Source organism: Ooceraea biroi, chromosome 14 (assembly GCF_003672135.1).
Source record: "Ooceraea biroi isolate clonal line C1 chromosome 14, Obir_v5.4, whole genome shotgun sequence".
NCBI lineage: Eukaryota > Metazoa > Arthropoda > Insecta > Hymenoptera > Formicidae > Ooceraea > Ooceraea biroi.
This window is the reverse complement of record NC_039519.1, coordinates 81599-102503: the sequence shown is the minus strand read 5'-3', so window position 1 is coordinate 102503 and position 20905 is coordinate 81599.

Here is a 20905-nt window from a genome sequence, read left to right as displayed (position 1 = left end):
TCGACGATGCGCGTACTAAACTACGTGCGTCGAGGATCGTTCATGTGTGTGTGTGGATGTTCGCTAGTGTTACAGACACTTTTCCGCTGTTGTATAGGAAAAAAAACTGACGCGAAGAGTTGGACGTTTAAATCGACGCCGGTGCCGGCGATCCGTTTACGCGATGAATGCAAATCAGATTTGATGTCGATTCTTTATTTGTATTTTGCATCGCGCATCAACCGATTTTGCGGTCCCCTTTACCTTTGGATATGACTACTCCGTACACTACGGGTTTGATCTGTTACATCAATTTTTTTCGAGTTTAAAATTTAATTTAAATTAATATTCGTGAGAGAATTAGATTTAATTAGATTAATGAAATTTATGTGCATGTATTAGGTCGTCCGGAAAGTTCGTGCCTATTTTGAAGGAAAATTCAAAGGCAACATTTTTTTATGTCGATAAATATTTATTGACTTATGTATGCACCGTTTTGTTTCACAACCTTTGTCCATCTTTCACGCAACTGGAAGATTCCATTCTCCCAGAACTTCTTAGGTTTCTCGGCGAAAAACTCCTCAAGGTGGTTTTTTATGTCGATCAAAGAGTTGAAGTTCTTGCCGCTAAGAGAATTTTGCAAAGACCTAAATAAGTGAAAGTCTGAAGGTGCAATGTCTGGTGAATACGGTGGGTGAGGTAGCACATCCCAGCCAAACTCCAACAATTTTTGTCGGGTAGTCAAAGAAACATGAGGTCTGGCATTGTCCTGATGGAACACGACGCCCTTCCTATTAGCTAATTCTGGACGTTTTTCCTGAATCGCTGTCTTTAATTCGTCCAGTTGCGAGCAGTACTTATCTGCATTTATCGTTTGGTTGTGTGGTAGGAGCCCATAATATAGGATTCCTTTCCAATCCCACCAGACACAGAGCATGACTTTTTTTGGATGAAGGCCGGCTTTCGGAGTGGTTAATGCTGGTTCATTTCGCTTATCCCAGGATCTTTTTCGTTCTATATTGTTGTAAATGATCCATTTTTCGTCACCCGTCACTAATTGCTTCAAAAATGGTACGTTTTCGTTGCGCTTGTACAGCGAGTCGCAGATGGAAATGCGATCCATTAAATTTTTTCGGTCAAATTATGCGGAACCCATACATCATAGCGACTTAGGTAACCAAGCTTCACTACATGATCGTGGACAGTGGTTTTCGATATTTTCAGTATCTCTGCTAATTCACGTGTCGTGTAGCGCGGGTTATTCTTGATCAGTGTCTTGATTTGGTCATCATCAGTAGTAGAGGGTCTGCCCGAGCGTTCTTGGTCTTTAAGGTTAAAATCACCAGCTCTAAACTTAGCGAACCACTTACGCACGGTTCTTTCAGCTAAAGCGCCTTCTCCGTAAACAGAACATATCGAATTTGTTGCTTGTGAGGCATTTTTGCCTTTCCGGTAATAGAAAAGCATCAAGTGTCTAAAATGTTCTTTGTTTTCTTCCATCTTCAAAAGAGTACAAAATTGACACGAATCAATTTATCTCAAACAACTTTTTTCCTAAAGATGCGTTGAAATGTCACCTTTAAGCATATGTATATAAATCGTATGTTTTCAATAACATTGATATATTCAGACATGTTCCAACGTCATCTATTAAAAATCGGCATGAACTTTCCGGACGACCCAATATACAGGGTGGCCCATTTTAATTTATACAGTCGATTTTTTAAAAAACTAAAAGAGATACGAAAAAATGTTTTAGACAGACATGTCACGATTTCGAGGGGGACATAAGATGATACCATTGGTTTGACCTTGAATAGTCGTTTGAAGGTCACGCGAAGATCATCTTCAATTTCTTAAATTGAAACCCCAACTTTTTATTGCAGATCCTTATTCTCCATCGAAAAGTAAGTAACTTTTGTCTGAAACATTTTTCCGAAAAATGTCATCTTATGTCCTTAAAATGATCTTCAAGATGAGTTTGAGGACATTTTAAGGACATAAGATGACATTTTTCGGAAAAATGTTTCAGACAAAAGTTACTTACTTTTCGATGGAGAATAAGAATCTGCAATAAAAAGTTGGGGTTTCAATTTAAGAAATTGAAGGTGATCTTCGCGTGACCTTCAAACGACTATTCAAGGTCAAACCAATGGTATCATCTTATGTCCCCCTCGAAATCGTGACATGTCTGTCTGAAACATTTTTTCGTATCTCTTAGTTTTTTAAAAAATCGACTGTATAAATTAAAATGGGCCACCCTGTATATAAAACACGTTTATATAAATATGTAAATTATGATACGAAAGATAAATAGAACAAGATACATATCTCGTTGAAATTGTTATACGTGTAACACGATTTTACGAGTTTTACTTAATACCGCAAGTATACCCTCCCAAGATGAAAAGAATAATGGATTTAAAAACCGGAAGACCGTATTCTCGACTGGATTAACACTTAGCCCCTTATCCGTTTTATCTGCCGGAATTCTCTTCTGGGTTTCAGTCGCGGAAGCAAAAAGAGAACAGTAGCGAAGGGCAAAACAAGGGTTGGCGAGGTGTCCCTGTCTCTCGTTTCGTATTCACGCTGTCGCGGGCCAATCAGAAGCGCGTCTCTTTACACCCGTCTCCTGTTGACGTTTGTCATAATATTTTAATATTAAATCGCGTTACAGGCAGCCATGCGCTCGCATAATCAGACGTTACTCACTGGTCCGAGTGTGTGTAAGTCTTACGGACGTGCGCAAGGGAGAGAGGGAGGGAGGAAGGGAGGAAGGGAGGCTGAGCAGACGCGACACGAGTATTCGACGCCCCCATCGAGAAATGCGGAATTCACGAGTAATGTGGAATACAAATTATCCCGCGGATTCCGACCCCCCGTCGCCATCGTCGCCAAATGTTCGAGAAAAGAACGAAAATTTCGGAATAATAAATTATCGGGAAAAGTGTTTGTTCGAGACAAATGTGCCAAGAATGGACGCAAACGATGAAACTATAGATATATTAAATTGTTTTTCCTTTATATTACGTTGTAAATATAAATAATATTTTCAATATGTAGTTTATTCTTACGTAAAAAAGGTGGTTAACAGCTGCTGCATAGGATATAATTTTTGGGGGAAAGAGGAACGGGGCTTCATTCGTCGAGTGAAGTCACCTTGCACACGTAGAAACGCTTTCCTATCGTAAAAGACAGTCGCAAAATTCTGAAATATGTCTTGAAAATTCGCACCTCGCGTTGAAAACGTCCGTCTCGGAGGAAATAATCGCGGGAGGCGAGTTGCGTTCAGCGAGAAACGCCACTTACGCCCATCCGGCCGGCGAAGGGACGTCGCCGGTGACTTGATGTGGCTTCTGAAAAGGACGTGCAATATTGAGAGGAATTAACGATTCCGCGGGCGTCCGTTTTGGTCGACGGTCCGACGAACGTTTCACGTTCGCCGACTGTGGAAAAGAGAAAAGGGGTGGAATTGCCTGGGCGCGGGGGAGGAGAGGACGATGGTGCGGGCAGGTTTCCTGGGACGATTGACTAGCCATGGCGGATATTTGGAGAATGGCTAGGACCAAGCGGACGGAATGTCTCTGGTCTCCATCGTTAACGGGCTGTGTACATTATAGATGGCTCCGTGATTGGTTCGTCAGCCTCTCAAAAACTCGGACTCATCGCCGTCGACCTCCTCCACCCTCCCTCCTCCCCGTTCTTCTCTTCGGAGCTTCGATGCCCGAGTCCAACGGTTACCTAGTCGCCGCCACTCGTTTCGAAGGTTTATTTTAGCGCAGCGACGCAACCGAACGGATCGCGATGACGACCCCGGACGAGCTTCCATCGGAGCTGATTCTCCCGATTGACAATGTAGGAGCGTCCTTCCATCCGGTATCAATTAGTACGATTCGCTGATCTTCGTTCGCCAGGATTTCGCGGCCACGTCGTCCCCTCGCAAAGTTTGTCGATCGTCCGCTAGTGTCTCGGACATGTCGACCGTTACGAAAATTCTCAATTCAGTTAGCATCGTTGAATTATCCCTCGTCGGACTGCGTATGTCGAAATTTTTGATAGCGTAAGCGTTATCACTGCAAATCTAGTTATAGTCTGAAGCGGACATTTCTCAAACAACGGAAAAAATAATTTTTCGATGATGATTTCCGTAAATTAATGCTTATCGTTCTATTGGGTCGTCCGGAAAGTTCGTGCCGATTTTGAAGGAAAATTCAAAGGCAACATTTTTTTATGTCGATAAATATTTATTGACTTATGTATGCACCGTTTTGTTTCACAACCTTTGTCCATCTTTCACGCAACTGGAAGATTCCATTCTCCCAGAACTTCTTAGGTTTCTCGGCGAAAAACTCCTCAAGGTGGTTTTTTATGTCGATCAAAGAGTTGAAGTTCTTGCCGTTAAGAGAATTTTGCACAGACCTAAATAAGTGAAAGTCTGAAGGTGCAATGTCTGGTGAATACGGTGGGTAAGGTAGCACATCCCAGCCAAACTCCAACAATTTTTGTCGGGTAGTCAAAGAAACATGAGGTCTGGCATTGTCCTGATGGAACACGACGCCCTTCCTATTAGCTAATTCTGGACGTTTTTCCTGAATCGCTGTCTTTAATTCGTCCAGTTGCGAGCAGTACTTATCTGCATTTATCGTTTGGTTGTGTGGTAGGAGCCCATAATATAGGATTCCTTTCCAATCCCACCAGACACGGAGCATGACTTTTTTTGGATGAAGGCCGGCTTTCGGAGTGGTTAATGCTGGTTCATTTCGCTTACCCCAGGATCTTTTTCGTTCTACATTGTTGTAAATGATCCATTTTTCGTCACCCGTCACTAATTGCTTCAAAAATGGTACGTTTTCGTTGCGCTTGTACAGCGAGTCGCAGATGGAAATGCGATCCATTAAATTTTTTCGGCCAAATTATGCGGAACCCATACATCATAGCGACTTACGTAACCAAGCTTCACTACATGATCGTGGACAGTGGTTTTCGATATTTTCAGTATCTCTGCTAATTCACGTGTCGTGTAGCGCGGGCTATTCTCGATCAGTGTCTTGATTTGGTCATCATCAGTAGTAGAGGGTCTGCCCGAGCGTTCTTGGTCTTTAAGGTTAAAATCACCAGCTCTAAACTTAGCGAACCACTTACGCACGGTTCTTTCAGCTAAAGCGCCTTCTCCGTAAACAGAACATATCGAATTTGTTGCTTGTGAGGCATTTTTGCCTTTCCGGTAATAGAAAAGCATCAAGTGTCTAAAATGTTCTTTGTTTTCTTCCATTTTCAAAAGAGTACAAAACTGACACGAATCAATTTATCTGAAACAACTGTTTTCCTAAAGATGCGTTGAAATGTTACCTTTAAGCATATGTATATAAATCGTATGTTTTCAATAACATTGATATATTCAGACATGTTCCAACGCCATCTATTAAAAATCGGCACGAACTTTCCGGACGACCCAATATATTATTAAAACATAATTTTTTGCCGTAACAAAATAGTTTTAATTTCCCTACTAGAAATAATTGTAAAAACCAATATTGTCGCGATAATACTCTCTGTTCGTAAACAATTACGACGCAGATAGTCTATGCACTGTGAACACCTGCACTCTTAGCACAATATCGGGAAGCATTAAATACGTTTGCATTACGCTTGACGTATTTTTCAAATGACGAAGATCTTGTGAAAAAAGTGGCCTTTCGGCACATTCTCGAAATAATGTGACAGACACGGCGCGGCGCAAAGGAAGAAACAAAGACCGCCGGCATTATGCAAGGTAAACGTTGCCCGTGCGGTATGCTCTCCCGTAGGTATCCGCTGTCTGTGTGTACAGGAATTAACGCATGGAGGTGTGGGATCGTCGCAGCTGGGTAGGCGAGATACAGAAGATCGAGGCTGCCCCATAGAGATGGAGCCGAAGTGACGGAGAGAGCGAGAAAGTGTGCGTGCATCCGCGAGAGCGCAGAGCCGAGGCATCGGCGGGGGGTGAGAACCGGAACGGATGAACAGAGAAACCGGAACAGAGGGTGCATCGGAGAGAGTAATTTCGACATTCTGCGGGTTTGCTTACGTTCATCGGTTCAACGATTTCCGCGTGCGCATCGCGAAATGTGCAACGTCGTACGTGTCGCCGCTGCGGCGGTGGCGTCTCCAATTTCTTCTCTCGCTTAAGTAGGATATATACTTCCGGTCGAGTACACCGGATACGATATAAGCAATGAAATTCAATGAATATGCAGGATCTTCCAGGTCGTGCAAGCCACGTCCCATTCGAGCTTTTTACCCGATTCCGAGTCAACGTTTTTTTAATAAGAGTGCTACGAGCTTCGACACTTTTTTACATTAAATGTTTTTATAATTAATCCTCAAGTTATATACTTTCAGATATTTGCAATTTAATAATAATTATTAACCATAATATAAAAATTGATTGATCTCAATAAATCATTAATTTCAATCAAAATATATCCGATTATTGTCATAGACGTCATTATTAGCAAGAAATTCGAAATAGCAAGCATAAAACGATATCTCGATAATGAATAAAAATGAAACTACGAAAACGAGGAATAACTTTCGAGTAGAAAGATCCAATATGTTTATACATGAAACAATCTGTTGTGTCGTTGAAACAACGTCTAAAGTTCCTCTCCAGGGAGACCCGGCAACCAAATGGATCCTTAGGCAATGGCCAGGTAATCTCTTCGCGCCGGAGGAGGCTGTGTTTTACTTTCGTTCCGGTTAATAATTCAGTATCAATTAGTGGCCGTTTGAATTATGAAGAGACCTTTCTTCGCTCCTGACTTTCCGGCTGGCGGATCTCGTGGCTTCCTTGCCAAAGGAATAAAGCAAAAAACGCGGGGTCGGCGGGATACCTGCGCTGGGATCTCGCACGGCATACTGCGCTCACCCCCGTTTTGATTAAATTAAGTCAATTGCCGTAATAAGTACGCGCCAGCACGTCGCAAAGCGCGCGCTTTTATGTGATTAAGAGAAAATTATTTGAAATGTCTAAGCATGTCAAACCTTTCGCCACCGGTGTTCCTCAAGTTCCTTTTTTTACGGAAACACTCCAACAGCGAACGGAAAGTTGTAAATGGAACAAGATAATGATCTAATAGGTTTACGTTCCACAAATTATGAACATATCCGACAGCGAGATGTGAACCTATGTAAATGCGTCGAGGAAGAATCGTGAAGCTTCCGATAACGCGTGCTTCGTGTTTTAAATACTCTCGTACGTCCATTTCCTGAAAAAAGGTAATTCAAACACTGCCGCGAAGGAACAACAGTTTTCAGACTCTCGCTCGTAGTTGTACAAACGCCGTTAGACTTCCTCGTTACATCGATATTGTAATATCGAGCAGCGGCAAACACGACTTCTATTAATTCCATTTTCGCGAAGATACAGTAGATTACGAAGAGTGGACGAGAAGGAGAGGAAGACCGAACGGGGGAGGAAGATAGAGGGAGAATGAAGAGACTACGCTGAAAGAATATGGTGGGCCAGAGAGGCCGCCAGGAGCCCTCGCTGATGCAGTAGAGGAAAGGAAAGGCTGACGAAGGCAAAACTGCCCCTGAAAAGTCTCAGGGGTGGAAAAGACTGGGACGGTGGTTACCGCCAAGTGGATATAATTTTTCCGTTGTTTGATTTTCATTAACGACTTGTGGCCAACGCGGGCTGGCAACAACGTGGCTCGAAGGCAGGGGAGGTCGAAGAAACGGGAAATTATGCTCCACCAAACAGATGTATCCTTTATTTCATTTTCTTCGGCGAGCGTAGTTGGAAGTTTTGTAGCCGCCAGAGGCGTTAAGGGCAGAAATCAGCAGGAAACAAAATATCTCGCGTTTTATAGCGCGGCATCACCTCTCAGCTGCGAAATATTTTGAAATAGGGTCAACGACGAACCTGTGCGGGACAAGTCTTCAATATCGGGGATGAAACGAGAAAACCGATTCGATAATCTCTAGTTCCCTCTTCTAATTCGGATAACCTTTTTGTATGTAATTTGATAAAATACTGCAATCTATGAGTATATTAGGTAGACGTATGTGTGGTAGATAAAGAGATAGATATAACTTAATTAAAATTTATAAATTGCATAATTTATCTAGGTAATTTAAGAAAGTTTTAAGAAATTTTTGAATAAAACGCTTTGAAAGATAAGATTAATAAATGTATATAATATATTAAAACTATTTTAAATAATTAATAAAGAATATTCTCTGATATTAATATCATTTTTATTTCTTTATATTATGCGTATCATAAGAAAACATATACATGAAAAGATAAAATAAAGTATTAAGTATTATCTGTCGTTAATATTCTTTGTAAATGCCTTAGCCTTAACAAAAAATTGCAATCTTTATTGCAGTACACGCATCTTCCGTTTGCATGTGAATTCAAAACGCAAAAAATGTCCGACATAAGTGCTACAAAAGAGCTATATTGCATCTACTATCTTTCAAAAGAGCAAATCTACGTGATTGTACAATTTTCCCAAAAAAGGTAGCGCAACGCGATAAAAAAAAGGCACAGAGGGTGAATAATGGAAAGTGGCGAATTCCTTTTCTGGTAGTCGCGAGGCAGACGAGCTCCATTAAAGGTCCCTAAATCCCCGACGTATCCCGTACCCTTGCACTACGCGATTCACTCATCCCTGTGACCCCCGACCCCGCAGCCCTGCCGCGTACATGGACGGATCATGACCCAGCATACGGGCGTTCGCTTTTGCTCGTAGACGCATATTTATTCGCAGTCCATTTTGGTTTGTTTGCACGAACGAGAGTCCGTCAGGTCGACGTCGGACCTCCAACCGCCGTCGTCTCGCCGCTTCACTTTTCCAGCACTTTGGTTTTGCATTCCTACGCACCCCCGCTTCGGGTGGGTGAAAAATACAAGCAAAGCTGTGGCCGCTAACGGGCTTGATATGCTTCGCCAACCGCTATATACGAGAAATCGCGATGTTGGTTTTACTTTTATGGCAGTGTTTGCGACATAGTTTCGTTCAATCGACACTTTTGTGTATGCTCTTTATTTCTATTTCTCGGAAAGATATTCTAATCAACTTGATGATTAATCTGAAAATTTTAATAAGTCTTGTTAATTTTAATGACGCAAAACTATCTTTATAATAATTTCGATGGAATAAGAGAATAACTTTAATCAGATTCAAGCAAAAATATCGAGAGAGAAAAATACTCGATAAAATGTATTCGACCAAAACTTAGAATATTTAATCCACTCTTAAAAAAGCCGTGTTAAATCAAATCGAAATCATTATTGCCTCTTTTCCGCGATGCTGATTGGTTATCTCGATTCGCGTTGTGCGTTATGTTCAGTTTAGATTACCATCGCGCGGCTGTCTTCGCGTAAAGGATAACAATTTGGTAGAGTGTGATAATTAGCACATAATAAATAATAGATATAAGATATTATTAACCAAATTCCTTTATTCTTGACCAAACCTGGCTTGTTAAATAGCACAGAACTCCTCGGAAAAGAAAAAAATTTTAATGGCTAGAACTTTTTTATTTATTGATTTAACGAATTTTAAATCATCGAGAACTCTAGGTAATATGCCAAATAACAATATAAATAGCACAGAACTCCTCGGAAAAGAAAAAAATTTTAATGGCTAGAACTTTTTTATTTATTGTTTTAACGAATTTTAAATCATCGAGAACTCTAGGCAATATGCCAAATAACAATATAAATAGCACAGAACTCCTCGGAAAAGAAAAAATTTTAATGGCCAGAACTTTTTATTTATTGTTTTAACGAATTTTAAATCATCGAGAACTCTAGGCAATATGCCAAATAACAATATAAATAGCACAGAACTCCTCGGAAAAGAAACAAATTTTAATGGCTAGAACTTTTTCATTTATTGTTTTAACGAATTTAAATCATCGAGAACTCTAGGCAATATGCCAAATAACAATATAAATAGCACAGAACTCCTCGGAAAAGAAACAAATTTTAATGGCTAGAACTTTTTCATTTATTGTTTTAACGAATTTAAAATCATCGAGAACTCTAGGCAATATGCCAAATAACAATATAAATAGCACAGAACTCCTCGGAAAAGAAACAAATTTTAATGGCTAGAACTTTTTCATTTATTGTTTTAACGAATTTAAAATCATCGAGAACTCTAGGCAATATGCCAAATAACAATATAAATAGCACAGAACTCCTCGGAAAAGAAAACAATTTTAATGGCTAGAACCTTTTCATTTCTAAATCTAAAGGAGTTTCAATCGTTGAGACCTCTTCGCAATATGCCAAATAACAGTATAAATAGCACAGAACTCCTTGGAAAAAGAAAAAAATTGTAATGGCTAGAACTTTTTCATTTATTCTGGCGATCTAAAGGATTATTTAAGATATTATTATTCACTTATAAAATAAATATAAAATATTTAATAATTTTTTAATATATTATTTCACTGCGAAAGAAAACCTCTTAATAATAGATAATATTATAGTAACGCAAAAAGAAAGCCCCATTAAGAAGTACATGTTGCCACCATGGATTGGGGTATTCCATAGCGTCAACCCGTTTTGAATTTCAAGCCCAACGCGGTCGGAATATCGGATGAGATTGCGGTTAAAAATTGTACAGTATTACTTAAGCCTCGTCTTGCCAAACTCGAGGAGTTCTTGATGATACAATTAAGTCGGGCAACAGCGGATTTTCTGACTCGGAAAATTATCCAATATTTTTCACGCGCCGCGCGAGGGTACGTCGTCGGCCGAGGGACGAGCAAAGGGTGAGAAAAATGTCAGGTTGTTCCGGACTCAGAAATTAGAAGCGAAATGGGGTGCGAGAATATTGAGAGGAGTCTAAGACGCCTTTGGATAGGACGAAAGGGTAGCTTTCTCCTAATGAAAGAATCCGCCACGATATTTCCCGATAAGAATAAAGAATGTCGGCAGCATGCTTAAACAAATTGATCATCCTTGACATCAACGTCCCTGCCCCTCCTACCATAATGAAACCAATGATTGATATTTATGTGCATATTTCAAAGTACATTTTCTACTTCAAAATATGTGTAAAAGTTTAAAAGTAATTCTTCTCCAATCTGCGCCACGTTATGCATTACTTTTAGATAAAACAGAAATTGAATAGTACCTTGAGGAGGTAAAACGATTACCATGTTTAATATTCATCTCGTTCGCCGTCTTGAATATTAAGATTTACGCTTTACACGGCAGAGAATGCAGAAAACTCCAACGAAAAGGCGTATACGTAAAACGAGCATTTTGCTAAAACATTTTAGAGGAATAAGAGGAAAAAATACATTTCTGGGCTGACGTGTTAATTATCGATTAACCGAGAATTGATTTCACCTGACAGCTATAGTGGATCGCAGGAAAATCTTCACACGCGTCAGATTGGCAAACACGATACCTGAAAGCTAGATACCTAGAACATTCGCGAGATTTGGAAAGGACGCGAGTCACGGCGGTGCGGAAGTCACGTTTCTCGAGCGGAGAAGCCGCTTCTCCGCCTCGCGCGCTCCTGTTTTTCGCCGCTAATTCGCCGAGAATTGCGTCGCCGCTCCGCTCCTGGTACGCGCGAAAGCCGCATTTGTATTCAGTTGGCGATGTTGGCCGGATCCGGGGCGCGCTCTCGAGATCGCGGCAGATGAGGTGCTTTAAAAAGAGAAAAGGAGTAAACGCGAAATGCGGCCGCGAGTCCCGAGGAGTCGCGGGAGGAGGAGGAGCGGCGAGATGAATAAGAAGGAGAGGAAGACGACGGTTGCAGGAGCGCGATCCCGCATATTTCATATGCAGGGGGCTGTTTTGCTTGGCCTCAGCAATATTATTACCATATTTTTCGCATAATGCGCTCACGTGTATGTCTCTTATTTCACGCGACACCCTCTCTAGCTACGGGCCATTCTCTGCCGGCGGGCGGGGTTGTGATGCATTTTAACGTATTACCATTCATTGTCCGCCCAGTGCTTTTTTATGCGCGCTATATGTGACACACCGATGAAAAGTTTATGTGCCTCAACGACGCGGAGCACTGAAATCTGCTCCTGACGTCGCACTCGTCACATGCGCGGTGATAAGAATATTCCTAAAGACGCTAACTTGTATTCCGCTATTACGTCAGGGATATGTCATGGAGTACAGACAAAATGCCAAAAAGCTATTGGGTTGGCCAAAAAGTAATTGCGTTTTTTTCCAATAAATGGACATACATGTCTTGAAATGTAACTAACTTCATTCTAAACCGCAAATTCATTATGTAGGTTAACAACTCACAGTTCAAGCTTGTTTTACAAAAAGAAAGTACATGATTTCGTTAACAATTGTTTGTTTGCCGTCCATTTCAAAATGGAAAATCAAAAAGAACATTTTCCTCATATTTTGTTTTATTACTTCCGAAAAGGGAAAAACGCTGTGCAAGCTCGTAAAAAGTTATCTGATGTATATGGCGAAGATGCTTTAAAACTGCGGTAGTGTCAAAATTCGTTTACTAAATTTCGATCTGCAGATTTTAATGTGAAAGATGCACCACGCTCAGGAAGGCCAATCGAAATTGATGATGGCAAAATAAAGGCACTGATCGATTCCAATCGGCGTTTAACGACACGAGAGATTGCTGAGAATCTTAACGTATCGAAATCGAGTGTTGAAACCATTTAAAACGACTTGGATACATTAGTAAGCTCGATATTTGGGTACCACGTGAGCTCAAAGAAATTCATCTCACTAAGCGTATTGACATCTGCGATTCTCTTTTGAAACGTGAGGAAAATGATCGATTTTTGAAACGTATGATAACAGGCGACGAAAAATCGATCGTCTACAACAACGTCAAACGAAAAAGATCGTGGAGCAAGCGTGATGAACCTGCTCAAAGCACTTGAAAAGCAGATATTCACCAAAGAAAGATTATGCTGTCAGTCTGGTGGGACTTTAAAGGTATTGTGTATTTCGAGCTGCTTGCAAGGAATCAAACCATTAATTCAGACGTATACTGTCGTCAACTGGATTGCCATCAAACAGAAACGTCGAGAATTGGTGAATCGCAAAGGTGTTGTGTTTCACCATGATAACGCTAGACCACACACAAGTTTGGTCACTCGTGAAAAATTGTTGCAGCTTGGATGGGATGTGTTACCACATCCACCATATTCGCCAGACCTGGCACCATCAGATTACCATTCGTTTCGTTCTTTGCAAAACGCCTTGAATGGTAAAACCTTGACTGCTGATGAGGATATCAAATCGTTGTTGGAATTGTTTTTTGCTGAAAAAGATAAGAACTGTTTTGAGCGTGGAATCATGAAGTTGCCTGAAAAATGGCAAAAGGTAATCAAACAAAATGGACAATATATTGTTTAATAAAGTGTTTGTTTCCCATGAAAAATTCGCCTTTTATTTATATAAAAAAAACGCAATTACTTTTTGGCCAACCCAATAATATCATACAATATTACCGTTCCAAGAAAAGAATAATGTATTAATGTGAAATTATCTTCAGCCGAAGAGGAGATCGAAATTTCTCTGTGGAAAATCGGAATTTAAAATATACGATCCTATGAAAAATTTTAATGCTTCTTCCCATACATAATATATCCGTTCTATGACACGAAAAAAATGTAAAACCGCAGAGTCATTTTCCGAGCATTTACCAGAGCACTACCAGGCAATACTTCACCCCCGAAAACGGAAGGGATAAAATTTTAGAGTCGCGCCGCCGCGGATGATGGAAAGGGGCGCGGGGATGACACGTCGAATCGTAACGCTTTTCAATACAAGTACGCGGATGAGGGTGAAGGAGGGATTGGTATAGAGCGGGAACTACTCACGTGCCTCTTGCTCCATCGCGCATAGTCTGCGAAATCTATTCGTGTGTAGATTCTGGAAAATTATGGTCGATAAAGAAACAAATTTCAAATTCCATCGGAACGGCGCGTTATAAACATTATTCCGCTTGTAGCGGGATTCTCACTCAACCCCTCATCGCATTCTGTTTCCACGAGCACCCTCAAATGTCTCGAGTGATACCATCCCTTTAACTCGAATACGATTTTCGAGTGCTCCTACGTGTGCGATAAACAACGTGTGGATATCGCGAATGTGCTTAGGAACGATCGCATCGACGAGACGATCGATTAATAATTTATTAACAGTCACTTTTCTCTAACATTTGATTTCGTGTAGAAATGTTCATCGATCACGAGATGTTTTAGAGAAATATTTGTCTCACACTGTCCAAAATCGTAAATTGACGTCATCACGGAAAATTGACGCCTCAAATTTTGCATGTTTCATACACGTATAATTTCGGAATTGAAATTTAAAATTTTGATATAGTTTAAAAATCTCGAGAACGAGCTCTCTCATGAAAACATATCTCGTATTACAAATGCGCTTTATTACGTTAAATTAATTTCTTTAATACATTTAAATGTATTTTCTAACTAAATAAGAGAAAATACTGTTTAACGAAATTTATAATAGATACAAGTTTCAACAAATTTTTAAACTCAATTGAGACGTCTGAAAGCTTTGCGATAAATAATTTGTTCGTGAAATGATGTTTATCTGCAGGAAACATTGAAGGTCCGCAGCAAGCAAAACTCCATCCGTGCAAGAAATCTATCGAAAAGTCGATGTTGCGTAAATTTTCGGTCATGTGCCTCAAATTAGTTGTACAAACAGGGCGTGTTCTATGTGTTTTCAGTGTATGGAAATGTGAGTGTGTAGAATCACGTATACATTTCATGATTGTAAGGTACGTTATTGCAATCTGCAATCTAGCCTTCTTCAAATAAAAGAATCATGTGTAAGATCTGGAAAGATAGTCGAGACTGACAGGTCGTATAGAAGATCGGAATGAAAACAAGTTGATCATAACAGTAGGAGTATTGGCCATACAGCCTAAGAACTAGGCGTGTGAACCAGGGATCCCGGAGAGTTCGAGTTCAAATCTAAGGCAGTCTCCTAGTTATTTTTCGCCTCTTACAATTCAGAAGTGGGATAAAATCCGCTACCCCTCGAAGACAGTTGAGATTCATCCGCTACCCCTCGGAGAGGAAGGAGTTGAGAAGCAGCTGGCCGGTAGTGAAGCCTGAACATGGAGGTCGGGACGGACTCAGAGAAGTGAACCAACATGGAGATTGGGAAGGACTCAGAGGAGTGAACCAACATGGAGATTGGGAAGGACTCAGAGGAGTGAACCAACATGGAGGTTGGGAGGGACTCAAGTGGAGTGAACCGACGATTTGGAGACATTCGGGGACGAATGTAATGTCAGGCTGGCCGAGCTGTAAGATCTGGAAAGATAGTCGAGACTGACAGGTCGTATAGAGGATCGGAATGAAAACAAGTTGATCACAACAGTGGGAGTATTAGCCGTACAGCCTAAGACCTAGGCGTGTGAACCAGGGATCCCGGAGAGTTCGAGTTCAAATCTAAGGCAGTCTCCTAGTTATTTTTCGCCGCTTACAATTCAGACGTGGGATAAAATCCGCTACCCCTCGAAGACAGTTGAGATTCATCCGCTACCCCTCGGAGAGGAGGGAGTTGAGCAGCAGCTGGCCGGTAGTGAAGCCTGAACATGGAGGTCGGGACGGACTCAGAGGAATGAACCAAAAATGGAGGTTGGGAGGGACTCAAGTGGAGTAAACCGACGATTTGGAGACATTCGGGGACGAATGTAATGTCAGGCTGGCCGAGCTGTAAGATCTGGAAAGATAGTCGAGACTGACAGGTCGTATAGAGGATCGGAATGAAAACAAGTTGATCACAACAGTAGGAGTATTGGCCGTACAGCCTAAGACCTAGGCGTGTGAACCAGGGATCCCGGAGAGTTCGAGTTCAAATCTAAGGCAGTCTCCTAGTTATTTTTCGCCTCTTACAATTCAGAAGTGGGATAAAATCCGCTACCCCTCGAAGACAGTTGAGATTCATCTGCTACCCCTCGGAGAGGAGGGAGTTGAGAAGCAGCTGGCCGGTAGTGAAGTCTGAACATGGAGGTCGGGACGGACTCAGAGAAGTGAACCAACATGGAGATTGGGAAGGACTCAGAGGAGTGAACCAAAAATGGAGGTTGGGAGGGACTCAAGTGGAGTAAACCGACGATTTGGAGACATTCGGGGACGAATGTAAGGTCAGGCTGGCCGAGCTGTAAGATCTGGAAAGATAGTCGAGACTGACAGGTCGTATAGAAGATCGGAATGAAAACAAGTTGATCACAACAGTAGGAGTATTGGCCGTACAGCCTAAGACCTAGGCGTGTGAACCAGGGATCCCGGAGAGTTCGAGTTCAAATCTAAGGCAGTCTCCTAGCTATTTTTCGCCGCTTACAATTCAGAAGTGGGATAAAATCCGCTACCCCTCGAAGACAGTTGAGATTCATCCGCTACCCCTCGGAGAGGAGGGAGTTGAGAAGCAGCTGGCCGGTAGTGAAGCCTGAACATGGAGGTCGGGACGGACTCAGAGGAGTGAATCAACATGGAGGTTGAGAGGGACTCAGAGGAGTGAACCAACATGGAGATTGGGAAGGACTCAGAGGAGTGAACCAACATGGAGGTTGGGAGGGACTCAGAAGAGTGAACCAAAAATGGATGTTGGGAGGGACTCGGAAGAGTGAACCAAAAATGGAGGTTGGGAGGGACTCAAGTGGAGTGAACCGACGATTTGGAGACATTCGGGGACGAATGTAATGTCAGGCTGGCCGAGCTGTAAGATCTGGAAAGATAGTCGAGACTGACAGGTCGTATAGAGGATCGGAATGAAAACAAGTTGATCACAACAGTGGGAGTATTGGCCGTACAGCCTAAGACCTAGGCGTGTGAACCAGGGATCCCGGAGAGTTCGAGTTCAAATCTAAGGCAGTCTCCTAGTTATTTTTCGCCGCTTACACATGTAACTCTGAAAGAACAAGAAAGTGAGCGAAACTAAATAAACAATAACAAAATCATTTTATAAAGTGTAAGGCCACTAACGTCTCTTAGTGTGAGTGCATGTGTCAACATCGTTGTCCACGTAAGTAATATTTCTTGTTATCTTGATTTTTAGTCTTTCTACGACAATACTTGTCTATTTTTATCTCTTTAAATGTGATTTAATCCGCACGTGGCAACTCCAGCTTCTAATAATTAATTTCTCGCAAAATTTTATTACGCAAAACAGAAATGAAGTGCGCATATCATAGAATGCATTTTGCGCAACAAAGTATCATTAAAAAATAATTATGTTATATTTCATTAATTCTTTTAAAAATGTGCTAGCATGCGTAACGCGCGGACATTCTACAAAACATCGAGAGAAATTGAGAAACGACTTTCAATCAAAAGATTCGAAAGTTTCTACTTAAAGTAGGTGTACACGTCTCACTCGTTTACAATTGATATTTGACTTTACGACCGGATACTTTATCACCGAAGCAGGGGTGAGTTAGAGTGGACTTTGTTTCTAACAAAATGGGACAGAAAATGATGAAGACATAAATGGAAGTACCCGAACGACCGTCGGTCCCAACAGGGTGCTCAAGTAAAAATATTTAGGCCGTTATCGAATCGATCTTACACGTGACTCGAACTACTTAGCAACTTATCCCGACGCTTTGTCTCGATGGACATTGTGAAGTACATAATTCTTTTGAGCTTTTGCCTGAAGCAGCACACGCTAAATGCACCATCATAGATTGTAAAAATAAATTTATGTCAAAAATAAAAATAAAATTAAAGTAAAATGCAATTTTCTTGAAATAAATAAAACACAAAATTATATTTAAATTGGAACATTAAATATTCAATACTTGTATGCATAATAATAATTGCAAAGCGTTCAGTAAAACGCCATCTAGTCTTCATAGGAAGATGTTCAGGATTAAAGCGACTGTGACAGGGGAGAAGAGCGGAACCCATGAAGATTCTAATACTCCGAAGACGTCGCTCACAGATTCCATAAGGGGGCAGTTTATATGCAGCCTACAGATGGGTCAGCACGGGTGGAGATATATATTTTTCAATATAACACACGGGGGATCGGTGGCTCGGACCGCGTGAAGCGCTCGACAGAGCAGGAGTCGACGTTATTTTTTATCTTTATTAGATTGCCGGGTACCCGTTAGTTGAGGTTCGACGTGCTACGGACGAACCTGCATGAATATCAAGTGCCGGGTAACACGTGGCGCATTTTATCGTGCTCCCGGCGGCTTGAGTATATCCTTCGACTGTAACGGACTGTCGGTCTTAGCAGAGGCCAAGGAGTCGTGCAATTAACTTATAGATAACTTTACAGTTCATTGAAAAACTGTAATACTGCGTAAAATAAATCAATAAAACTGCAAAATACCGTCCACGTCTTCGTATTTTCTAGGAAAACAAGCTAACAGCAGTCTAAATTCAAATAAATGTTTGCGCGTCAGGATCGTTCTCTAAAAATGACAGTTTTGTCGTCATCGTGATGATTCTTGACGAAGGACGCCACGATTGCGCTGAAGCTTCGAAGAGACGGATGGGCCGTGCCGCGCGGCGTTTGTATGATAAGAAAGCGTAGGCGGATGTTTGTTTGGTGGGCGGTTAATGTCACGGTGTGTATTGTTTACAGAATAACCGCTCGCCTCCCCCGCCAGCGGCGCGGCGGCGCGGTTTGTCGATATTGAGAGAGTCGACGCGGCGGTGTCGTCCTTTGAAAAATACTCAAGGTAAACTCGTGTGTTGATTGTACGTTCAGCCTGTGAGAGGGCGAGCTCGTGTGTAAAGAGCGCCTCTCGGTGGAATTTCCAGGACGTTACATCGGCTCCTTCCAAAGTACTTTAGTTTCCGTGGGAATCATAATCCCAATCGTCAACGGCTCCGCGAGTTATCGGGGAATTTGCAAGCGTAAGGGTCGCATGAAAATCTCGCCAATTGAAATCTCGAAATCGCCGACCTCTCGAGTAGATTAAGCCAACGACATAGACATATTCCGCAAAAAGAAACCTAGCAAGCTGGATTTTATTACTCTCTGCCGTACATGTATAAATTTAAAACAGTGTAGATGAATATACAAATGTAAAGATCACAAGCGTCATCTTCAAGCAGCAACATTACGCGGTACACGATAAAAGTTCAAAGGAACATTTAGGAAAAACAGATTAGTATTTTCAGTTTTATATAAAAGACTTAAAAATATAATTAAACAGACAAACAGCCAAAATGGTACTTATACATTCAATTACATCAATGAAAATGAGAATCTCTGAGCGTGTACGTCGCAGGAAGCAACGACATATAACAGTCACTTGTAAAGATTAAACGGAAATCGCGAGGAATCTTTCAAACGGGGCTTATCCCGTACACTCTCGCGTCGGTCAAAACCCTGAAACTCCGTGGACGCGCCGGCGGGCGGTAATTAATGGAGACGTAACGAGTGGGCGTAGCTGGGGACTAATATGCGAAATAAATCTGCGGTAATAGTAAGTAATTTGACCAATAAGTCGATAACAAATTGGGTTTGCCAGCGGCAGTGCGCGGCTCCCTTAATGGCAGGCAAGTGACCGGATCCACCCCCTTGGACACCCACCTCCCTTTCACCCATTCGTTGTTCGTCGGCCATGCAAAGCCACCTCCCGCCCCCTGCGCACGTTGCCCTTCACCCTTCCTTCACACACTCGAGAAGCACCCCCTTTCACCGGCGTATTCATATTTCACGGACTTGTAATATAGGAAAGTTTTGTTTAAGCCATAAAGTCGAGGGGTGGGCGGCAAACGATGGTCACCCTTTAACGGACGCTGGGAGAGCAGAGCATCTTTTTGGGAACAGGATGAGCTTAGGATCTACTGAAAGATTATAGATGTAAAAAACAATGCGTAATATCTGTTATAAAATCTGAAAGAACGTCTTTTAATATATTGAGAATAAATCAGATTGTTCTTAAAGTTTAATTATATTTAATTAATTAAATTATACGTTCAAAGAGAGATGATATGATAATAGATTTGAATGTAAAAAATTAGGCACAAATTTCAAAAATATCAAAAAATATCACGAAACGATTACCTATGTTTGCATTAAAAGAAAAGACTCGTATGACGTTTTGTTGGGTATTTTTCATGATGTTGTTAAAGTGTTCAACACACATCTAAAGATATATCGCGATATATCGATAGTTGCAACGGATACTGAGAAAGAAGCGCCTTTCTTTGCTCCAAGACGAAGAGGCATAAAGGAAGCCCGTTGGTCAGTCGTAATGAATAATGTCCACATCTGTTCGGGACATCCCATCAGTAACTGCCCCTCGCCCTCTTCTTCCATACTTCCTCACCTTGGTGCTCACCCTAAAAACCATTTCCACCCCATCGCTGCTTTCTCACCCGATTTCGCTGCATATCAAATTATGGAATTCTGAATGGCCGATCGTCGCCTGCTGCTGCTGTGATATATTTGGATATATTAAATTTTTTTCATACCGGACACTCAACACACATATTATGTATGCCGGCGGTCACGTCGCGACCAAATCAATACGGACTACTCGATCCGCTATCAAGATCTTACTACCTCCTTCGACTCCTTTCTTTTTATTTTAACGGCGAAGGAATAGAAAAAAACGTGAAAAAGAAGATTTATGAGATCGATGATAACCTTGTTATGCTTCAAATTACAAATTTTATTTTTCAGATATTCATTTTCGTCACTTTCGCGACTACAAAATCTTCTCAATTTCTCAAAGATGTCTCCGAAATATTGCCAACTTGCACAAGACAATTCCATAATAAGGACTCGAAACATCGCATCGGCATTAACGAGAAAAGAACGGCCGAAAATTTGCAAGAAAAACGTTCATTGGACAATTACGTTTCCCTCCAGTCCACCCATAAACCTCCACCCATAAGGTCGAGAGGCTTCGTTTGCATAGTCGCCGACACCTTGCGTGTCCATTACGCGGGGGTGGCGCGGGTG